The sequence below is a fragment of the Canis aureus genome, chromosome 12 (genome assembly GCF_053574225.1).
Source record: "Canis aureus isolate CA01 chromosome 12, VMU_Caureus_v.1.0, whole genome shotgun sequence".
In the NCBI taxonomy this organism is placed as follows: Eukaryota; Metazoa; Chordata; class Mammalia; order Carnivora; family Canidae; genus Canis; species Canis aureus.
The window spans coordinates 41,167,517-41,191,272 of NC_135622.1; the positions used below are offsets into that span (position 1 = coordinate 41,167,517).

General features: G+C 41.6%; 1 long non-coding RNA gene across 2 annotated transcripts in view; it reads left to right on the forward strand.

Annotated features, from left to right (window-relative positions):
- Positions 1–12,823, forward strand: part of LOC144281036 (uncharacterized) — a 98,221-nt gene extending 85,398 nt beyond the window's left edge. The window contains exons 3-4 of one of the 2 annotated variants that reach the window (XR_013349487.1): positions 4,711–4,885; positions 11,037–12,823. This is a non-coding gene — a long non-coding RNA (uncharacterized LOC144281036). The remainder of the gene's footprint in view (positions 1–4,710; positions 4,886–11,036) is intronic. The other variant, XR_013349489.1, reaches the window with a different exon arrangement.
- Positions 12,824–23,756: the final 10,933 nt, after the last annotated feature.

The window sequence follows — 23,756 nt, forward strand, 5'->3', positions numbered from 1 at the left end:
TGCTAACAGCTATATAAAGAATGGACTTGAGAACATATGCATGGAAGGAAGGGAGCCAGTGAAGAGGTTTCTTGGGGTTCTTGCCCTAACCTTGATGGAAAGCCTAATTAAATTTGGAAAGAGAAATGCAGATTAAAGAAATATTTTACAGGTAATATTTATAGTATTGTTGCCTAAATATGGGAGTTAAAAAGTCAAACAGAAAAGAATTAAGGTTTTGTTTGCTTGTTTGTTTGTTTGTTTGTTTGTTTGTTTTTGGCTTGTGTGACTAGTGAAGATAGATGGCCAACTGAAATGATGAGTTTTGTTTTGGGCCTGCTCAATTTAAGGTACATAAGAGATGACTAGACACATACAGAAGGCTGTTGCATATATCTTGATGTCTAGGTTGGAAAGAGAAACCTAGGAATCATCAACATATATAGTTAAAATCATGATATCATTTATGGAGAAAAGCAGACTATAAAGAGCAGAGCATTTAGGAAGAGCCTTGAGTATACCAATACTGAAGGATTGTGCTGGGGTAGAAAGAGCCCTCCAAAGATGCCCTGAAAGAATGGTTTGAATAACAGGAGAAGAGCCAGGAGTGTATGGAGTCCTGGAAGTCAAGGGGCTAGAATGTCAAAAGGGAAGAAGTGATCATCAATATCACATGCAGCGCAGTATAGGAGAAAAATGGTACCCAAACTACCTATAGTATTTGAGAGTTAGGAAATTATCTAGTGATCATAGAGTGGGGTCAGTAGATGAAGGATAGGAAGGGGAACCAAAGTGGAGTGAGTTGGAGTTGCCAGAATAACTGTGACCACTCTTGGAGAAGTTTACCTGAACAAAAGAAGAGAAAAATGGGATAGTAAATGGAAATGAACCCAGTACCAAGGAAAGTTTCTTCTTAAGGATGGGAGCCATGTAAGCATATTTTCAGGATAACAGTTAAGACAGATTTACCAAAAAGGGGGAAATTGAAGATATAAAATGAGAAGATTTGGAGATGCAGCAGGACCTTCAAGCCTGGAGGGAGTGTGGTAAAGGGCATCAGGGACAGACTGGCCTTGGAAAGGAGTTGGGTATTTCATGTTCCAGTAATGGGAGGAAGGTTTTTGGAATGGGTATAAATTTCAGTAATTGGGTGGGAGGAATTTTCAGGAAGAACACACATTATAGCTCAGCTTCATAGAAGTAGGAGATAAGAGTGGTGGGAGGAGGGCAAGTTTGGGAAGTTGAGACAGTAATACCAGATAGCTTATTTTTTGGTGGACACCATCCGATTGATGAGGAGTGGAAAATAATAAGAAAGGGTATGTAGCTGAAAATCACACGGCCCAAAGGCAGGTGGCCTTTTCTTTCATTGAGATATAATGTATTTACTATAAAATTCATCTTTTAAAAGTGTTTTTTAGTATATTCACAAAATTGTGCATTCATCACCACTCCCTAGTTTTAGAACATGTTAATCATACTCCAAGTAAATCCCATACCCATTAGCAGTCCTTACCCATATCCCCCTTCTTCCAGCCCCTGATGACAATAATAATTTCTCTATAGATTTGCCTCTTCTGGACATTCTAGGTAAATGAAATCATTCAATATGTGGTCCTCTTTGTTACTAACCTCTTTCACTTCCTATAATATTTTCAAGATACATCCATGTTGTAGGCTGCATTATACTGTAATTCTTATTTTTGCTGAGTAATAGTCCATTGAATAGATATACCACGTTTTCTTTATCCATTCATCACTGATAGATATTTGATTTGTTTCACTTTGGGGCTATTATGACTAATGCTCTACGAACATTTATTTATGAACAAGTTTTGTGTGGACATGTTTTAAATTCTCTCGGGCATATACTGAGGAGTGGAAATGCTTGGTTATATAATATCTATGTTTAACTTATTGAGGGACAGGGAAACTCTTTCCCTGTACCATTTTATATTCCCATCAGCAATAGAGGGTGTCAGTTTCTCTATATCTTTACCACACTTGTTGTTATTTTTTTTTTATAACCATCTTAGTGGCTATGAAGTTGTATCTCATTGCTGATTTTATTTGCATTTCTCTGATGGCTGATGATATTGAACATCTTTTCATGTGCTTATTGACATTTGTATATCTTCTCTGTAGAAATGTCTATGCAAATACTTTGTTCATTTTTTAATTATTTGTTTTTATATTGTTGAGTTGTTATATGTATGTGAAATTAGATCTTCATCAGACATGATTTGCAAATATTTTTTGAAGTTTTGTGGGGTGTCTTTCCACTGCTGGGTTATGTCGTTAGAAGCACAAGTCTTTAATTTTGATGGAGTTCAGTTTCTCTGTTTTCTCTTTGATTGCTTGTGCTTCCAGTGTCCTAGCTAAGACACTGTTACCTAATCCGAGGTCAGGAAGCTTTACACCCATATTTTCTTCTAAGAGCTTTGTAGTTTTGGCTCTTACATTTAGGTTTTTGATTCACTTTATGTTAACTTTTAGACATGATTTGGGACTGAGGTGTAACTTCATTATTTTGCATGTTACCATTCGGTTGCCCCAACACCATTTATTGAAAAGACCATTCTTTCCCGCATTGAATTGTCTTAGCCCCCTTGTCAAAAATCAATTGACTGTAAATGTAAAGGTTTATTTGTGGATTTTCAATTCTATTCCATTAAGGCACTTGGACAAGCTCCAATTCAGGTCAAATAATGATAGGCCTTTTAATGGGATCTTCCAGGGAATTACAAGGCAGGTCAGATATTTGCAGTTCTCTGGAAATTAAGCTTTGGAGGTGCTCCCCGCTGCCCTGCCCCCTCTGGTGGCTGCCAGGATGCTGGTTTTCATTGTGATTGTAGGCTGTTGGGTTTGTGGATGGAGATATTGTTGAGCTGGGGCGGGATGGCAGCTGGGAATAGGGCAAGTTAAAATGCCATAATGTTCACTGTTCTTATTGAGGTTTGATCTTTTTTCCTGAATAAATGTTCCCTGGAATGTTTCAAACCTTTGGTTAATTTTCAGAGCCCTGAAGAAGTTAATTTTGATAACTTTTGCCAGTATTCCAGTTAATTTTATGGAGGAGAGGATTTTCAGAGGTCCTTCCTCTGCCAAATTTACAGACATCACCAGATGGTTTTTTCATAAGGTGGAGGTAAGTACAGTGATGATGAGTTCCAAGGAATATACCACAAGGAAGAAATGGTTATAGTTCAGGAGGGGGTTAGTGTGTGAGATGCCTTAAACAAATTTTAAGAAGGAAGGCTTTTACCTAGATAGAAAAAGGGAAGGAGTTTTCATGTGATTAGAAAGGCAGTCAGGCTCCCAGGCTCCTAAAAAGGGGAGAATGATGGTCATCTAGAGAATGATGGCTAAACTTGTCATCTTGAAAATATGTTCCCATCCTTAAAACAAAAATCTCCAGGATGCTGTATATCTTCTGACAGTTACTATTCCATATTTCTCTTCTCTCACGTATACTTCTTGAAAGACTAATATTTCTTGCCTTATATGTCATCTTTAGCTCACTCCATATTGGCTTCCCCTTCTGTCCAGAGGGGCAAGAGAAGGAAGTCCTGAAAGACAGTCATCCAAGTTGGGGTGGTTCCAGTAGAAATTGTGACTCTGGGTTCTGGATATGGAGTGAAACAGATGGGACTGAGAAGGTTCCAGAGGATTCAGCTGCCCTGATTCAGAGACAAACCACCTGAGGAAAGAGAGGGGCCTGGCTGGTTTTTAGTGAAATGGAGCAAGAGAGACAAACAAGCTAATTAACATGCATTAAGAAATGAAATCAAGGGAGTAGTATTCTCATCTGTACCCCTTGAGTACATTGCTGTTCATGTTTTCAACTGTGAGTCTTTTCTGGAACAAGGCACAGATTAGGGGGACATCTCTTCCTACTTGCCCATCTGGCCAGGATAAGATCATTCTGAGAGTCACAGCAGCCTGGATCTAAGGGACTGAGCAGAGACTTGCATTCTTGCTGATAGGTAGTTGGGTGAGGGCCAGTGGTGAGGTCAGCCCAGTATCTATCACCTCTCTGCCTCAGCTCAGGGGCAAGGTGAACTCACCTTTCCCCAACCTCCACTATAGGTCAGATGTTGGGCTAAGGCACTCTAAGAGTAGTCCCCAGCAAATCTTCACATTAACCCTGAGAGATGAGAATCATTGTTCTCACTTTATGGATGAGGAAACTCAGGCTTAGAAAGATTTTTATTTGCCCAAGGTCATACAATGAATAAAAAGAAATGTAGCAAGGTAGTAATTCTAGGGCTGACTTACTTTATTCTTGCTTATTTCTTTTTGTCACTTTTTGTTTTAGAAGAGACTATGTCAGGTGCCACAGATGCAAAAGGTGCAAAGAAATATGATAAATAAGGTCTCTGGACTCTGGTCTTAAAGAGCTAACACATTAGAAAGGGGAAGAGGCATGCAAAGAAATGAGATGGGATAGTACAGGTTTAGACCTACATACTTCTGGGACAGTTGGGGTGCAGAGATGGGGTGTAGAATGTGGAAAAAAGGGGAAATTCACCCTGTTAGGTGCTGTCAACAGGATCTGGGTTTTACCAGGAAAATAGGTATGCCAGGGTTGGCCTAGTGATCATTGTGCCTAGATAAGTTTGATGTAAACTTTCCCCTCTCCTGTCTGTGAGGGTCATGACTCCCTCCTTCTTTTTGGTTTGAAAAAAGGGAAGGACAATTTGAGCTCAATTTCCTCTGTCTCTGTTCCAGGAGCTCAATGTAGAGTACTGCAGAATTTCATTGCTGGAAGGAGGGCTGGTGCATTTTAGACAAAAATAGACTTTCAGACTTTCAAAAACATAGAGAGACCTGCTGGACCTGACTTCTCCATGGTGGATAGTGGGCACAGAGCCATCACAGGGTCACAAACTCAAATGCCCCCAAGGTAGGTCACAATAAGAAACTCAGACAAGATACAGAAAGCATGTGGCACACTTGACCAATCTTGGTTTTCCCACTTTGGTTATACACATAGGGGCCAGAAATATTTTATTCTTTTTTCTCTAAATAATTAGAAGATCAGGTACAATGATAAATGGCAACTAATACCTGGCTGCTGTTGTAGGAAAGATAATAGGAAGAGGTGGAGTCTGTAGTGATGGGACAGCAGGTGCCCCACTTAGGTTGGCAGGTGTATTGGCTCAGTGTGTTGTCATGTAGACATATGGGCCCAGTTTTCCCAAATCTGATTTTTCAAGAGAAGCTGGGAAACTAGATTTTTAAGTGAAATCACTCAATTTCTAAGTGTGTGCACTCAATTCAAAATTTTTTTTTAAAGTTTAGGTGGGCATTGATCTGTAGGCCAAACCTAATAAATCTGCCTGCCACTAGTAGCAGCTCTCATCAAATCATTTTGCAGCCAAGATCCAGTCATTTCTGGCTTTGGGGAACCCATTTCAAAGCAGATAGGAATCTGGGATACTTCTACCCCTTAGGGAGCAGGAGAGCATATGTGCAGAGTGGTTGGTCATTCCTTCTATCTGGGGTCAGACTGACATGCTCTTACTTGCTATTGCTGATTCCTGTGGCATGCCATGCTTTATGCTTCTGGCTTCCGTAGTGCCCCTTGTTTCTTACGTGTACACCTGAAGCAGGCATCTCTAGAATGACTGGAGAACATAAAAGAGTGTGAATCTCTGGGAATCCCACCAGAACTATGCTGTTCAAATGGTAGCCACTGGGTGTTTGTGCCTGTTGAACAATTGAAATGTGGCTGGTTCAAATTGAGGGGAGCTGTAGATGTATAATGCATATAATATTTCAGAGCCCTTGCTATAGAAAAAGAAAGTAAGATATCTCAACTAATTTTTTATATCACATGTTGAGATGACATTTTGGATGGATCGGCTTATGTAAAATATATTATTAAAATTATTTTGTCTGTTTGCTTTTACATTTACTTAAATGTAGCTACTAGAAAATTAAAAATGGCACATGTCACATTATATTTGCATTGGACAATGCTGTACTAAGCCCCTCCATTCTGAGACTAAATTGGGAAAACATGGCTGCTCGCTCTGTTCTCATCATTGTGGGCACAGCTACTCTGAAGTTCATGAGAGCTGGTGGGGCTGTTGTGAGGGGTAACCAGGCCTCGCAATGTTGGGCGTCACTCTAAACAGCTGTGCTTAAGTGGTCACTGAACTCTTCAAGGAAATGGCAATTGGTGGGGATAACTATAGGCTGAGCACATCTCCAAGGGTCTGCTACTTGTTATTTTCTTTTATTTTGACCTCTGACCCTGGAGTTTAGCTTTCACTGCTTTCTCAGGATCTGGCCTTAGTTACAACCCTACATGTCTGGACTTGAGGGAATGGCCAGGAGCATTTTGAGTAATAGCTCTTCTGAACTGCAATCAATACTGAACGGAGTGGAAGGCTGTTAGAGTGTGGGTGAGCAGGCTCAGGGACAAGACGTCCTTCTGTCACCTCATGGCCAGACCACCAACCATAGAGTCCCCTTTCCTGGCTGTGGTGCAGGCTGGATAGTGGCCCCCCAACCACTCTGCCTTTAGATGAGAGATTCATATTCCCTTAGACCCCTGACAGAAATGTAGGAATCTGTGAAGTTGAGACCCCACCACTCCCCACTACATGGGTCAAGGGGTATCTTAAGATACCAGATACCAGAGGCAAAGAAAACCTAGAACCAGAGTATCCCTCTGTCAACTGGTAGCACTTGCTGAACATGAGTGCTGAATCCTGGATGTGTCAGTGGGAATTTAAACCAGAAGAGGAATCAGAGCAGTAGGGACAAGGGTGCAAATTTTGGATGAAAACATTAGAAATCACTTGGAAAAATACTGTGCTTCAGGCAACTACCAGCCTCTCTCTTTCTCTCTCTCTTTTCTCTTTCTCTCTCTCTCTCTTTCTTTTTCTTTTTCTTTCTGCTGGGGCATGAACCTGCCAACATATCTTTTGCAGTCTATCAGAGCCCTGATTTATGTCACTTACAAGTTTTGCATGGCTGTCACCTCATTAAGGTATTTATGTCCTGGTAGAGCCTGAACTTGAATCTACCTTGAAGGTGTAATTGTGTGTTGCTAATGTAATGGCTAGAGCCGCCCATGCAAAGAGCAACATGAGAAAGGTCACGGGGGGAGGAATGCAAGGTCATAGAGCCACCTGAAGCGTGCTCAGGGTTGATTTGTTCATTTCCTCCAATCCCAGAGAGGAGAAGTCTCATGACAGCAGGTAGGGCTTGCAGAGGGGAATGATTGCAGCATGGGCTTGTGCAGATGGGAACAGAGAGGAGTTTATTGTGCTTTTCCAAATGGCTAAAAGCTTCACTGACAATCTGAGCACATACACGGCAATGGCCCCAACCCAGATGCCCATAAATATGGATGACTCAATGGGAGAGGAGGTTGCCTCTCCCCTAAAGGTGGCTTGCAGTTTCCCCAGCATTAATAAATTTGTCTGCAAAACAATATGGAAAGATATTTGTCTTTTCAGAAATAAACACAAAATCCAGATTTGCTCTCTTGCATCAGTTCTACTTCCCAGGTAGATTCTCTGGATTATGTAGCATAAGAGAGGTGATTAGATGTACCACAGTCATGCTTCTCCTCCTACCACACAGGGAGCGGTGGCTAGCTGTGCCACAGGGGCCTCTGGCCCCTTGGATTATATCACAGTTATAAATTCAGCAACTCTTTTAAATACCTACTGTGAGATGTGACTGGTGCTGGGGATGCAGCAGGGAACAAGACAAACATGGAGCCTGCCCAGTGCTCACTGATGAGTTGAGGATGTGTGCAACTGTAAACAATTTGCTACATGTTGTCATGAAGGAAAAAGCAGGGAGTCAGGGCTTCTTGGAAAAAGGGACATCGCACCCAGACCAAGTGGCACAGAGGAACCTTCCCAGAGGTGCAAGACCCTGTGCATCCTACTTCTTAGAATCATGGAAGGGACCTTAGAATTCATCTCATCCACTATTCATGACAATGAAGAAATCGAATCCCATAGAGATAAAATAAAATGCCAAGTTCGTACAGCTGGTAAGTGAAAGACCAGCTGAACTCAGGCCACTTTAGTTCAGACTATCATTCTGTCCCACTGAAGTTATGTAATTCTCTTTCCATAATGTTGCACGTTAATGAATTGAACTCTTAAGGCATAGATGAAAGAGTTGTTGGGGACCAAAATTTGCTGTTATTAGTCATGTAGCTGATACTGGAGACTATGGCAATGGTCTTCAGCAAGGGCTGAACCCCAGGATTAGGCAGATCTGTCTGCCTTGTCTCAGTGGTGCTAGAGCCAGGAGAACTCTTGCCCTGTGGACAGCTCACTCTGGAGAGGAAGAGGAAAGGAAAGGGCTGAGCTACCTTCTCCAGCTTTGTCTTCTACATGTGGGAAGCAAGAAAGGGCACAGGAAGTGGGAGGAGGGGCGGAGTCAGGGATGCTGTTCCTGAGCTCCCCTCAAGTGGGAGAAACACCAGGAGAGGGAAGGAGACACACCCCAGAACTCACCTTCCATGCTTATTTCTTCATTACACATATTTTTGAGCATCTTCTCTTTCTCTCTGCTAAATGACGAGGATTTCAAGATGTCCTGGTAATCACAGAAGGAAATACCTTAGTAGTGAAGAGTCTTTTCCCTGAAGTTTGAGATGGGAAGAGGAGGGACTATTAAATGTGAATTTTAAGTCAGTCAGTAAGGCTACAAAGTACCTTTTTCTGTCCTTTGTCTGGAAGAAAATCCATGTGGTGTTGCTTGCTATAGTAATGCTCCTATCTTGGCCTTGTATGATCCAAATCACCATGAGGTGGTGAAAAGGAACTGAGTTCTGTCTTTCTGTGGAATGGTTGGGACAGTCGTCCTCTTCCCTGTGGCTGCCAGCTGGTCCTGCCATACGGTCACACCCTGTGTCCCTCCCTCCCCCATCCCACTCCCCTCCCAGCATCTGTTCTCCATCTTCCCTTCATCCCCAATAAAGAAGTACTACCAGCCTTTGACTCACTTGTTTTCCAAAAGTTCAACGTCTGGCCTCAGAATACATTTGACTGATGTTGCAGACTCCTGAGTTTGGAGGGGTCTCAGTATAATTGGGCATTGACCTTCGTGTGAGTGAGTTTTCTATTGTCTTACTTTTGATTCTCCCAAAAGAAAACCCTGAGACAAGTTTGGGGGGGCAGTTCCAGGAAGTGCCAGTATGGGGATGAGGACGTGATAGAGGAAAGGGGACAAAGCTAGCCAAGCTTGGGTTAATGGGCAGGTTACTGCTGTGGGCATCGGGGGCGCTGTTCCTCCACTGAGAAAGCCTGTGTGCAGCAGGCTTCAGAACTGTCCGTGAAGGGTGAGAAAACTCGAGTGTTTACCCACCAACTCTCATCTCTGATTATAGCGGTTGATCCTGGGACACCAACTCTCTGATTCAACTGACTTCCCCCAGAATAGACTGCAGGGTGGAGAATGCCCTGAAGACAGTGCAGGAAGCCACTCGCAGGATGGAGCTGTGTGCGGTGACCTCCAGGGCAAGCTGGGGGTGTGGGCAGGGCACTGATCACCTTGGTCATGTCTCTGCTAGTCTCTTAAGCCACTCTTTTTTATTTTTTTTAATTACTGTACCTATCACATTTTCCAATTTTACATTAATTTGCAAGTTTATAGGTCTAATGTCTTATTTCTTACTGTATACCCAGTATCTAGCTCAGTGCCTGAAACCTAGGAGATACTCAATAATTATTTGTTAATTGAGTGGCCGACTGACTGAATGACTCAGTGCCCCTGAATCACATTTCTATTTTGGGGGCATGTCTGGGACTGCCCCTGGGGCTTTAAAATAGGTACGGAGAGGGGAGAGGGGATGATTGGAAACTATTCCTGATTCTGGGCAATTCTTTGCCCAAGAATCTATATAGAAACGGTACGGCAATCATTCAAAGGGAGTCCTCTCCCCACTCCTGGAGCTTGGCTCTATGTGGACACTTTTAAGATCCTTTCAATGGCTCACTCGTCTGATATCAGGGAACTTCTATGGACAGTGAGCTACATTCACAGCTGTAAGAAAGGTACAAGATGAAAGTTTTGTTCTCCCAGAGTTGAACTGGAGGTAAGAAAAGAACTCATGTGAATTATAAAACAGCTTATAATCAAGTGATGGATTGAATATCTCAGGCTGAGTACTTGTATGGTTCAGAATCATGGGGGGATTCAGTACAGCAAAGAGGAATGGGACGATTGTGGACTTAGGGCCCAAAGACCTGTGTTTGAGTCCCTTCTCTATCACTAGACCCTAAGACTCTTGAGGGTACAGACTAGAGTTGATTCAATCTGATAGAAGAACTAGTCACAGTATTTAGAGCCCACAGAAGCCACCTTGTTGCCAGCCCCAAGGTTGAGCTGTATGAATTACCTTAATGGTGTTGATGCTCTGGTTTCTGGTTGGGTTTGACCAATGGAGAACCTAGTCAGAGGAGAGTGAGGCTGGGATATTGGCATTCCATGCCCCTCTGTCTGTGGTCACTTCAGTTTGGCTACTGACTCTACCCTACTGTTTCCTGCAGGGATCCATTTATCTGACCCTCTCTCATCTCTTTGAGTTTTTACTAGCTCTAGATTCCCACACTGTCCTTTGATGTTCCCTGAATCTTGTCTACAGCTTGGTAAATTAGTCCCTTGGTAAAGAAATCCTCTTGACATTACCCAGTTTCTATGTGTCATCTGTTTCCAATTGGGACCTGACCATTACAGAAGAATCAGGCCTTGCCCTTAAGAGACTCACAATGTAACAGGAGAGAGAGTTCCAGACAACACCACTCTATCCAAAACCACTCGAAAAACAATCAGGCAGATTGAAGGCAATATACTGATGGGCAGAGGAAGAAGGTGAAATGGTTGAAATTATAGGAGTTAGAGGGCCTCTAACTCCTCTAAGTGTACTTTGGGATATATAGGTGATAATAACCCTTCTAGAAGAGGTTCTTTCCTATAATGACACTAATTTAACTGTGGTAGCATGATTTACTGAAATAGCAATTGGGGCATTGTTGTTAATGCAATAGAGTTGACACTTTTCATTTTCCACTCAGGCCTCCATTCCCGTAGAGGAAGCTTCTGTAGGAAGCAGAAGTTCTCAGCACTCTCAGAAGACAATGCCTCTCTTGGATTTTATTTTGCCAGAGTCTGTGCTCTGGAGGAGATCGTGCTGAGCTGCAAGAGAAGAGAAGGTGGAGGCAAATATTTGGTGTCCAGGAGGCTCAAGGTGTTGAGGGTGCCATAGGAGAAGGAGGATTTAGAGTATTCCCTAAGAGTTGGAGGAAAGGAAAAGTTCTTGGATTCATCAGGTTATGGGCACAAGTGACTGGCCCCTAAAGATAACTGTGGGGTAGTGACAGGATCTCAGGAAAAAATGTCTTCTCGGGTACCCCAAGGAAGCTGGACTTGGCACCCTGTACACTCAGCCTTGACTGTGAATCCAGAACAAAGCAGATGCTCATCTTTGTGGGATTTCATGGATTTGGACAATACTGTATTAGTGATGGATCATGGATCAGAGAGCCGTTCCTGAATGGCACATACTGTGCCAGGTCCCTGGGAACTTTGCCAGCCGTGAGTCAGGAAAGTACACTCCAGCTGTGACTAAAGTTAAATGTGTTACCAACCCAGTGGAATGGGGGATCAGAAAAGATTAAACTTTACTTCAAGAAATAAAAACATGTGAAATTTATTATGTTAAATGTTATAGAATAAGGTTCACATCTGTTACATGTGGGGACCTCATCTAGGACTACTAGGAAACCAGTGCAAAACATCTGTCCACGGATTTATTACCATCCTAGTGATGGGAACAATTGGTTTTGAGGAAATGACTGTTTTTCTATTGGAAAACTGGTGAGCAGAGATGAGTCTGAACTCTCAGAAGTCACAGCTGATTTGGGGAGCACCATGAGCTGCTGATGAAACTGAATTTAAGAGAATACTATAGAATGCTTTAAACTTCTGTGTTGATACAGGTGGCTTATGCAGTACTGGAAGGAAGAAAACACAAGTGTAGCTTTGTTAGATTACACTGACAATATTAATTTTTCTGACATCCCCAAGGAAAGGATAGTGACATTTTAGACTCACAGAAGGAGAAACTTAAGGCCCTATCTCTGATTTTATTTTTAAAAACAAAATTTTACCTTTTTCCAGAATAGAGAAACATCAGAGACTGATATCACCTGCTCCCTGGTAAGAGAATTCTCTATTTCCCAAGGATCATGGTGGGTGGAGAACAGACATCCTTATGTGATTCTAGCAGCAGTCTTGTACCTGGCATGTGTGAGAAGATCCTCAACATCATATGTCGGTAGAGGATTACAAATCAAAACAACAATGAGATCTCACTATACACCTATTTGAATGGCTAACATGAAAAACTGACAACACCAAATGCTGACGAGGATATGGAACAGCAGGAACTCTTGTTCATTGCTGGTGGGAATGCAAAATGGCACTCACTTTGGAAGGCAGTTTGGCAGTTTCTTACAGAGCTAAACATAGTCTTGCCATATGATCCAATAATTATGCTCCTAGGCATTTACCCAAATATATTGAAATCTTATGTCCACAGTGAAAACCTGATACAAATGTTTGCACCAATTTTATTCGTAATTGCCCCAAACTGGGAGTGACCAAGATGTCCTTCAGAAGGTGAATGCAAACAGTCTGTGGTACATCCATATAATGAAATGTTATTTGGTGATAAAAATAAATGAGCTATCAAGCCACAAAAAAACACGAAAGAAACTTAAATGCATGTTGCTTAGTGAAAGAAGCCAGTCTGAAAAGGCTACATACTGTATGATTCCAACTATATGACATTCTGGAAAAGTATTCTTATTTATTTATTTATTTATTTATTTATTTATTTATTTATTTATTTATGATAGTCACAGAGAGAGAGAGAGAGAGAGGCAGAGACACAGGCAGAGGGAGAAGCAGGCTCCATGCACCGGGAGCCCGATGTGGGACTCGATCCCGGGTCTCCAGGATCGCGCCCTGGGCCAAAGGCAGGCGCCAAACCGCTGCACCACCCAGGGATCCCCTGGAAAAGTATTCTAAGGAAGTCCCAGCTACTTGGAGATGTCATATGGTGTTCCAACCAGCAATGCCAGCTAATGTCCTAGATGACAGTATCAACTGCTAGACATATGAGTACATGAACCTTCAGATAATTCTAGCACTTAGCTGTCAAAATGCCCTCAGCCTTGTGGCCTTCCAGCTGAGGACCCAGATATCATGAGCAACCATCCCCACTGTGCTTTGCCTGAACTCTTGACTCCCAGAGTTCATGAGCATGATAAATGCTTGTTTTGGACTTCATTTGTTTACCAAAAAACAAATGAACTGAATTCTTGTATTAGTTTCCTGTGATTCTTGTACGAAATTATAAAAAGCCCAGTGTCTTAGAACAGAGCCAATTTATAAGCTTGAGTTCTGGATATCTGAAGTCTGAATTATGTCTCACTAGGCTGGCTGAATTCCTTCTGGAGGCTCTAGGGGAAATTCTGTTTTCTTGTCTTTTTCTAGCTTTTCAAGGCTACCCTTACCCCCATCCCTCTGCTCGTGACCTCATTCTTCGATCTTCAAAGCCAGCAACATCAGGCCAAGTCTTTTCCATGCTACCTTCCCTCTGGTTCTCCTCCCTCTCTGGCCCCTCTGCACTTATAAAGGATCCTTGTGATTACATTGCCCCCCCCCCCCACTCCCATGTAATTCAGGATAATCTTCCCATTTCAGAGTCTGCTGATTAGCAATCTTAATCCCATCTGGAACTTTAATTCTCCTTTGCTATATTACTTTACATATTCACAGGTTCTGGAGTTTAGGACATGCAGACATCTTTGGGGGTCGTTATTCAGCCCATTAAAGTTCCAAACTAGCTTTATTACCAATTATGGGATAGGAGTTTTGGTAGGTATTTCCATTCCCTAAATTGGTTGAGAGTATGTTTCACACGCTTTTGTTTCTCTCTGCAAACTTTGTACAGTAAATATTTGTTTACAGTCTCAAAAAAAAGTGCAAGTAGAGGAAGTGAGTATATTCACATATCAATTGCATTGTTCTATGGAGAAAGAATAACAAAGATGACTTGCAGAGCATTCGGAAACCCATTTGGGATGCATTAATCTGCTCTTCTTGTTCTGGTTTGTCTCATTGAACTCAGCATGACTTCGTGAAGTGGGTGGGATAGGTCTGTTACCCACATTTTACAGATGGGAAAGGAAATCTCAGGAGGATGAATGACCTCTCTGAAGTCACCCAGGAGTCACTATAAGGTCTGTCTGATGTTTACAAATCCAATACTTTTTTCTTATCCATTCTGATGCCCCAGCATCTCCTTAGCTTCTTCCTGGGAGGATGAATTTCCTTCTTGTGTCAAAATTTTATGTTTGCTTCTGTCTTCCCCTTTTCTTTCTTTCCTGGCCTAGGAGATTTCTATTTTGCTCACTCTGTCCTATGATTTAATTTCCAGTATGTTCTTCATATGAAACTCCATGTTTTGGGACATTCTCAGGGACCAGCCAAGGAAATCTAGCAAGAGCAGCCACATGAGCTTTTTATCTCCCTGTCCTCTACTGCATGCAGACACTTCCATGCTTCTGTACCAGTATATTTGGACTGGCAATAGATGATGAAGTCTGAACTTAGTCTCTAGCCATGATCAAACTTCCAAGGGTCCTTTAGGGCTGCCCCAGGCAGAGAGAGAGCCAGTCACCAACAGCTTCCTCAGTTGAGCATTCACTGATTTAACCATCCATTTAGCTATTTAAACATATTTATGGCCATATTTGGAGAAATGCAATTGTTTGGGATATCTCAGTCAATTAGTAGCAGAGATAAGATTAGAACCCAGTGTACTGCCTCAGCTATACCCATCATCATTATCAACCCATTCATAGAAAACTGCATGTCAAGATGGCATGGTCAGGCTATCAGGGCTGCTTATCTCCATCAGTTCTCAGAAGCTATTTTCTGAGCATTTTCAAGTTTAGAGGTTTGTTGACTGGGAGACATCAGAGAACAGAGGGAAGGGAAGAGCTTGGAGTGAGACTGGGGTTTGAATCCCAGCTCTAGAAATTATCAGGTCTGTGCAAATAAGTTAAATAATTTTGAACCTTACCATCTTCTTTGTGTAATGAGAATAATGATACTGTCTTTCTAAAACATGTGAAGATATATATATTATATATATATATAAATCATATGAAAACATGTGACCAAGTATATGAGCCCAACAAGTGTTCAGTAAGTACCCACTTCTGTCCTTCCTGTCTGCAGTGCATTGACCTACTGCTCAGTGGTGTCCCTGAAGAAGACACTAAGGCTAGTTAAGGTATACCTGGTAACTGAAATGATACTCTTGGTTCTGGTCTTGCTCTGGATAAGATACAGCCTAATTCTATATATTGCTCTTTTACATCCATAAAAATGTGGATAATCAAGCCTACACTCCTAATCTCATGAGGCTTGGCGAAGGTACTAAGCTTCTAGGACTGAAAAATCTATATAACAATAGATCTATTAAATTTATAGAAGAATACATTTCAAAAATATAGAACAATGAGAAAAGAAGAGGCTCAGCTTCTAATATTACTGTACTAGTGAATAGAAAATAAGCAACCAGAGTAACTTGCCAATAGTGGAAAACTGTAAATATTTCAGGATGAAATGGATTTAGAATTGGTCAAAAAGCATTTGATTAATAGCTCCAGGAATTGAAAATTTTTTTTATCAACATAGTTAGTATGGTTAATAGACATGTATTGAATATTCACAGCCATGCTCTAGGCAAGCTATAAATAAGAATATGTAAACATAGCCTCTCCCCAATGTCTACAATTAAAGGAGACTTAAAAAAAAGCAAAGCATGAATAAATGAGAGATGTACTAGGGGGAGAAGTGGGTGGGATTAGACTCATTATGAATCAGGAGACCCTCTGAGCACTACATATGCCATGGGGCTCAAAGTTTGAGAAGAGACAAGGGTATCTGGTCCAAAAGAAAGCCGTGAAAGTGACAACATGAGCTCTGAAGGATGGTTAAATACTTTGGGTCGACTCCCCTGCAAAAGTGCAGGTTCAGGTTTATGAGAGTCTGACTGTCCATTACACGCATGTCCATAGGTCCTCCCCTCAGCTGTTTGTTCCTCTTCCCTTCCCATCCTTTGTGGTCTGTTTCCAGCTTTATCAGACCTTGAGTCCTCTGAGAACAAGAATCATACTTAACATCTTTGAATGTCAGTCAAGTGCCCACTCACTGCATGTTTGTGGGACTGTTGAGTGACTGAGAGGCAGGATGGATGTAGAGTGAGCTGGCCACAGCTGGCTCAGAGGAATGAGAAAGTGCAGGCTATTTGTCACTACTCAAAAAAAGTGTTTTGACATGTTAGCAGGGAGGATAACTGTTTGGAGGTCGTGGTGGACTTCTGTTAGTTGCGCACCTAGCATCCACTGCTTCCTTCCTCTTTCTGACAGCACACAGTTTCCTTTCAGTGGCTGAGGTGGGTATGACCCCACCCTCAGCCAATCAGTGTATCTTCCTTGCCTGGGTGTTGGTCTAGGGCCAGGTGATGACCTGGGGCTAAGCTAATCAGCATAGGGATATATCTTGGCCACTCTTTTATTCAGGTTGATCTAAATCAAAGTGAAGCTTGTTGGTCTGCTCCAAGTTTTAAAGAAAAGAAGCCAATCTGGTTTAGATTTTATTAATTTTAGTAACGCAATGCATGTTAATTGATGCAACTGTACTTGAGCCATTAAAGTTGGAAACTGAGAGGGGTATGGTGGTTAGGAATTCAGGTGTTTGGCTCTGCTGCTCCTTCACCAGCTCCAACACTGGGTGAATAGTTTGCACTTTCTGAGACTCAGTGTTGCTCGGATGTAGAGTAAGGAAAGATAATAGGTTTTGAAGATTAAATGAGATAATGCGTATACACTGCTAAGCACATAATGAGAGCTCAGAAGAGTATAGCACAACAGTGCTGACATAAACAACCTTGAAGGGTCCTACCTGGGATTTCAAGGATCAAATGACATGTCCTGAGTCATAATTGAGCTCTCTTGTCACAATTTTCTTTCTTAGGCTTGCTCACCTTAAGTTTTTTGTGTCTGTTTCTTAGAAGGTCAAGTTAACTACAGTGGCTTATTAACATAGTCCATTTTATTGTGCTTTACTCACTATATTTTAGTCAGGGTTGTCTAAAGAAGCACAACTGGTAGGATATAGATACAGATATCTAGATACCTGTCCATATCTTTCTATAGTTATATAGATTTATCAACAGATTTTCTATAAGGAATTTTTTTTGTGTGAAAATTTCTTCTTAATTAGCAAGCTCTTGCTCTCTGTTGTCTCATTTAATCCTCATAATAATCCTGCGGGGTTGCTTGACAAGTGTTCATCTTTGCCATACAAAAGAGGAGTTGGAGACACAGAGAGATTAATTTGTTGACTTGGCCAAGGTCACAGAGCTCCTAAGCAGTAGAAACAAGCTGAGAATTGAAATTCTCTGAATCCAATGTAATGCTGTTTTCACTCTACTGGATTTTTATATACCTATTTACCTGCAGAGAGCTGCAAAGTTGAGAAGAGCCCATTTACAGAATTACCCATCTCCATTCTGCAGTGTGTTTAGGGACAGACAGTGCAATATGAATTGTCAGATCATGTGTAATTACTATTATTACTCATTCACCAACAAAGTCTAACAACCTTGGATGCCTTTGTCCAATGAGCAACTGCACTTGCAAAACATACTTGGGTTGGCATCAGTTGACCACTTAATTCTCAACCTGAGATGAGCTCTTGCTTCGTTTAATGGCTTTCAAAATGTTGACATGCATGAGAGCACAAAACAGCACTCTTTCTTGTTTTTCCCTCCTTCTAAACCACAAGAAATTATTTAAGGAAGTTTTAATGAAATGCATCTGTCACTTATTAAGATGGATGGCTGGAGTGCAGCTTTCCATTACTGGAAATGGCAGAATCAAATTAGGAAATAACAGTCCTCAGCATCTTCTCCAACTGGCTTTTGCATAATGTGTTGGGAAAAATGCCACCTTGGCAGAAAACAGCTATTGTGAGGGCCAAGGTTCCTTCCCCAAAGGGGTTGTGTTTACCAGTGAGATTCTTCTTTTCCTTTGGTGAGTGAAATAGCATGGCTTGAGAGCGAAGCTTCCTTGTCCAGGACACCCTTTGGTGTTTGGAGGTTGGAGGCTCTTACAGTCCAAGAGGCTCAGAGAAACTCTTCTACTGTATGCTTCTCTAAGTCAGAAGCCCTGACTTTTGGTTTAGTTTTCTAAGCATTAAATATCTCTTATTGTATCGTGCCCAACAACATCCATTCAACAAATACTGGATGTCTACTATGTGGCCATCACTCTTGACACTGAGGTTACCACCAAGAGCAAAACATTGTGCCTACTTAATGTGGCTTTTAGGTAGATTGGGGCACATAAAATTCAGAAAGTGTTTCATGCTATGAAGGTAATAAAGCCAAGCCACAAAGTAAAGAGTAGGTGGAGAAGGAGTTTATTAGAAGGAATAAAATCTCTTTCACAAGTCGTGAAAACTAGGCTCTTATTTCAGGACAGCCATTGTATTTTTGTGACTCCAGGGGAAAGTGTGAAGCTAGCATTTTTGTTGTTGTTGTTGTTGTTTAAAAGGATTTTTAAGATCATTTAATTCATCTCCCATCTAAGCACAGGAGTCTTGTTTCCCAACAACTCAAAAATGGTAGTGGACTAATCACCTTTTCCTGAAAACATCTAGACTCAACTTTTGTTGCCCCAGGAAGAAGTCATATTGACTTAAATGTTTGTTAATCCACAGAGTTTTCAGTAACCATTTATGGAGCCTCTACTCTATACCAGGCATGTGTGAAGTCTTGGGGAGAGAGCGGTGTACAAGGTGCAGTATATCAGCAGCACACCATTCATTTCCATAGCACCTTATCATTTTTTTTTGTTGTTGTTTTGTTTTCAAGAATGTTTTTTTAATAATAAATTTATTTTTTGTTGGTGTTCAATTTGCCAACATACAGAATAACACCCAGTGCTCATCCCATCAAGTGCCCCCCTCAGTGCCCGTCACCCAGTCACCCCCACCCCCTCTCTCCTCCCCTTCCACCACCCCTAGTTTGTTTCCCAGAGTTAGGAGTCTTCATGTTCTGTCTCCCTTTCTGATATTTCCTACCCATTTCTCCTCCCTTCCCTTATATTCCCTTTCACTATTATTTATATTCCCCAAATGAATGAGACCATATAATGTTTATCCTTCTCCGATTGACTTATTTCACTCAGCATAATACCCTCTAGTTCCATCCACGTTGAAGCAAATGGTGGGTATTTGTCATTTCTAATGGCTGAGTAATATTCCACTGTATACATAAACCACATCTTCTTTATCCATTCATCTTTCGATGGACACTGAGGCTCCTTCCACAGTTTGGCTATTGTGGATATTGCTGCTAGAAACATCGGGGTGCAGGTGTCCCGGCATTTCATTGCATCTGTATCTTTGGGGTAAATCTCCAGCAGTGCAATTGCTGGGTCGTAGGGCAGGTCTATTTTTAACTCTTTGAGGAACCTCCACACAGTTTTCCAGAGTGGCTGCACCAGTTCACATTCCCACCAACAGTGTAAGAGGGTTCCCTTTTCTCCTCATCCTCTCCAACATTTGTGGTTTCCTGTCTTGTTAATTTTCCCCATTCTCACTGGTGTGAGGTGGTATCTCATTGTGGTTTTGATTTGTATTTCCCTGATGGCCAGTGATGCGGAGCATTTTCTCATGTGCGTGTTGGCCATGTCTATGTCTTCCTCTGTGAGATTTCTCTTCATGTCTTTTGCTCATTTCATGATTGGATTGTTTGTTTCTTTGGTGTTGAGTTTAATAAGTTCTTTATAGATCTTGGAAACTAGCCCTTTATCTGATAGGTCATTTGCAAATATCTTCTCCCATTCTATAGGTTGTCTTTGAGTTTTGTTGACTGTATCCTTTGCTGTGCAGAAGCTTCTTATCTTGATGAAGTCCCAATAGTTCATTTTTGCTTTTGTTTCTTTTGCCTTCGTGGATGTATCTTGCAAGAAGTTACTGTGGCTGAGTTCAAAAAGGGTGTTGCCTGTGTTCTCCTCTAGGATTTTGATGGAATCTTGTCTCACATTTAGATCTTTCATCCATTTTGAGTTTATCTTTGTGTATGGTGCAAGAGAGTGGTCTAGTTTCATTCTTCTGCACTTTGCTGTCCAATTTTCCCAGCACCATTTATTGAAGAGACTGTCTTTCTTCCAATGGATAGTCTTTCCTCCTTTATCGAATATTAGTTGACCATAAAGTTGAGGGTCCACTTCTGGATTTTCTATTCTGTTCCATTGATCTATGTGTCTGTTTTTGTGCCAGTACCACACTGTCTTGATGACCACATCATGTGCACAGCTTTGTAGTACAACCTGAAATCTGGCATTGTGATGCCCCCAGCTTCCATAGCACCTTATTGTTAATGAAGAACTTCCATGCATGCGATTTTTTCCTTTCAGCCATCCTACAGAGTTGGCAGTACAAGTATAACCAAGGCATTGGAATGTGTGGATTGCCATTAGTACTATTCTCTACATAGTTCTGGCTTTCTGTTTTCTGAACATGACCCTTATAGGTAGTTGTACCATATGACATACTCTGGCCAGTGAACTATGAAGAGGAAGGATCATGTCACCAATGATCAGAGACTCTAAGAGGACAATTCCCTTTTCCATTTGTGGCAGATGAGTGCTCATGTCCCCATCAACAGCTTGCTGAGGAACCACAGTGAGCAGAGACCCCTCCCGTCTTACGTTGGATGTGTAGTGTAAGAAATTAAACTTTTCCCATATTAAACTACTGAATTTTGTGGTGTTATAACTGCTTCATCAACTGCTGTCGGCTAATATGAGGTTGTCTGATCACTTTTCCGCACTGGGAGCTTGCTGTCTTGTGGAGGCATTTTGCATCTTGGAGGGGAATCCATTTCATCACTAGAAAGTTCTAATTGTTGGGAAGTTCTTCCTTCAAAATGGAAATAAAATCCGCTTTCTCATGATTCCCTCTGAATCCACATTCTTCCCTCTGGAATATCAAGGGGGACACCTACATCTCCTTCTACATGACTGCTTTTCATATAATATGATAGCTGTCATTTCTCCCCTCAGAGCTCTCTTCTCCAGGAGGAATGTGACTGATACCCTCAAACTGATTCTTTGATGACATGGTTCCCAGATGCCTCATTATTCTTGTTTTCAGTCTCTAGATATGCCCTAACTTACCAGTGTAGCTTTTATATGGGGAAATCATAGTTTCAGATGTTTTATGACCAGATCTACTACAATGAAACCTCTATTTTTTTTAATGTCCAGGTATATAAAACTAAAAATATATACATAAAGATTTAGTGATCTTTTAAGACAAATTCAATCTTATATGTCCTGCTTAAAATCCTTAGATAACTGTCTAGTATGTTTAGGATAAAGTGCTTATGAGACCTTGAGTGATCCAACCATAGTCTACTTTTCCAATTTCGTCTTTTCCAGACATCCTTATGTTAGTCATTTCTGTTTTCCTTCTGATCCATTCCTGTGCTCTACATCACAGTAGGACAGAAATAATGCATTCCAGGGCTCCCATATTGGCTGGATTTAACCTAGGTTTGGCCCACTGAAGGCCCTGGTGGGGGATAAAGGGTGGGAGGGTATTTTTACTCTCCCACTGCTCTGCCTCAGATGATGTCCCAGAAATGGTTGTTTTCTCTGTCTCCTGTGGCTATAGCTCCTACCAGGCTGCTGTGTCCTCTGTAGCCCTACACTTGCCAGGTGGTCACTGCCAAGCTGATGCCCTGCCAGATGGCTCCAGCTCTGACCTCTGGTAACCCCAGTCCTTTCCTAGCTTCCTGTTGTTACTGGTGGCTGAGTTGCTTCCTCATCTTGTTAATCTTCTTAATTATTCCATAACAGTTGTAAAAATTTCCTCTATTAAATTTTATCTGTTTGAGATACCTTGAGAAGTTTCTGTTTTCCTGACTTACATCCACCTAGCATTCTACTCTCAGCCACAGTGAATATCTTTTCTTGGAATAAGCCATGTTCTCTCTTGTAGGTCTCAAACAGTTGCCTCTCTTCCCACCTAAATGTGACTGACTTCTATTCATTCTGCAGTTCTCAGTGTAGATGAGATAAGTGCCCTCTGCCATAACACTCCATGCTCACTTTTATCAATAACTTGTTTACTGTTGACTTGACCAGTTCCCTTTGGAATTAGGTACTCATGGCAGACAAAGGCCATGTCTTCCTTATTCATTGTATTCCTAGAACCTAACATAGTGTCTGGCTCATAGAATATGCTCAATGAATAACTAAAGAATAAATGAATTAGTAGTATATAAAAACATAGTTATGGACCTGGAATTATGTATTTTCGAAAGTGGAATGAGTGCCTTGGTAATCATCTGCAATGTGTGGAACCTTGAATGTGATGAGGAAAGTTATAGTGGGGACCTGTTTTGTGTCGCTAATATGTACAGGGACATGTGTGACCTTTATTTGTATTTTGGATGTCTGTGAGGAAAGAAATTTCCTGATTTTTTTTAACCACAAGAAGTGTAACTTGGATAAGGAATTGTTGCTATTGGTTGTATCAGATGACCATACATATCATTGGCAGTGGTCCAAGATTCTGTAAAAATGTGCAGATGAAACTGGTTATTGGCTGGGACATCTATCCAGGGCTAAGATGACCATGGGATGTTTGTCCATTTGTGCTTACCTTGGGTCCCTCCTTGATCAGAGACGTCCTGGTTAGGAAATGGCAAACATCAGCTCTCTAGTGGGCTTTATTATGTGTGGTGGTGCCATTACCATACATATACATACAGACTCCCTTTTCTGGTCAAATCAGTTGATTCCAAGGGGCTCTCCAGGTGGCCTGTGGGTCTGAGAGAGGGGTGACCACCTCTGACACCATTAATTCTAGCAGGAGATTGAGGATGGGGAAGCCATTTCCTCCTGTAGGCAAGATATGTAAAAAGGCCCAGGTTTGGCTGTAACTATTCCATCCTAATAAGTGGCCATACTGAGCCTGTTGATTGCTGTCTCCATGACCCAAGGTGTAGTGGGCAGCTGGATAAAAACTGGAGTTGGAAAACTGGGCAAGGACTGGTCTTAGGGACTGTGAGAAATTCTGTCCATCTCCAGAGGAGCTCAATATGTGGCCAGAAGTCGCTGCTTTAATGGTGTATACCATACACTGGAAGCCCATGGGCAATTTATAGCCATCAAAGGTGGGTCCAGAGACTTCAGGAGGCATGGAACTTGGTTGCTACAGTTCTACAGTGAAGGAGTCTCTAGGGAGTACTAATAGGATTGCCTGTTGCATTGCAGTTTGGACAGATTTTAGAGACCTTTACTGTGTGTGTGTGTGTGGGGGGGTGCATTTTAAAGTGGACTGATTTATGCATAACAACAAAATGGACTTAAGTAGAATTTACAAGTAAGGAATATGTTGTTTCCAAATCCAGATAGATCCAGTAAGTAGTTGGGCTTTCCTTAAAGCAGTGGTGCTGATAAAGTGAGGAGTTGATTCCTTGATCAAACAGTGCCCAGAAATGTCATCAAAGTGGTAGAGCCTTGAATCCTATGGGGAACAGTGGCTCAGCCCTAACTGGAAAAATGCTCTGATGAGTGTTTATACATCCTGTGTGGGTGTTTCCTTTGAATCCCCTCAGAAGAAGATATCATCAG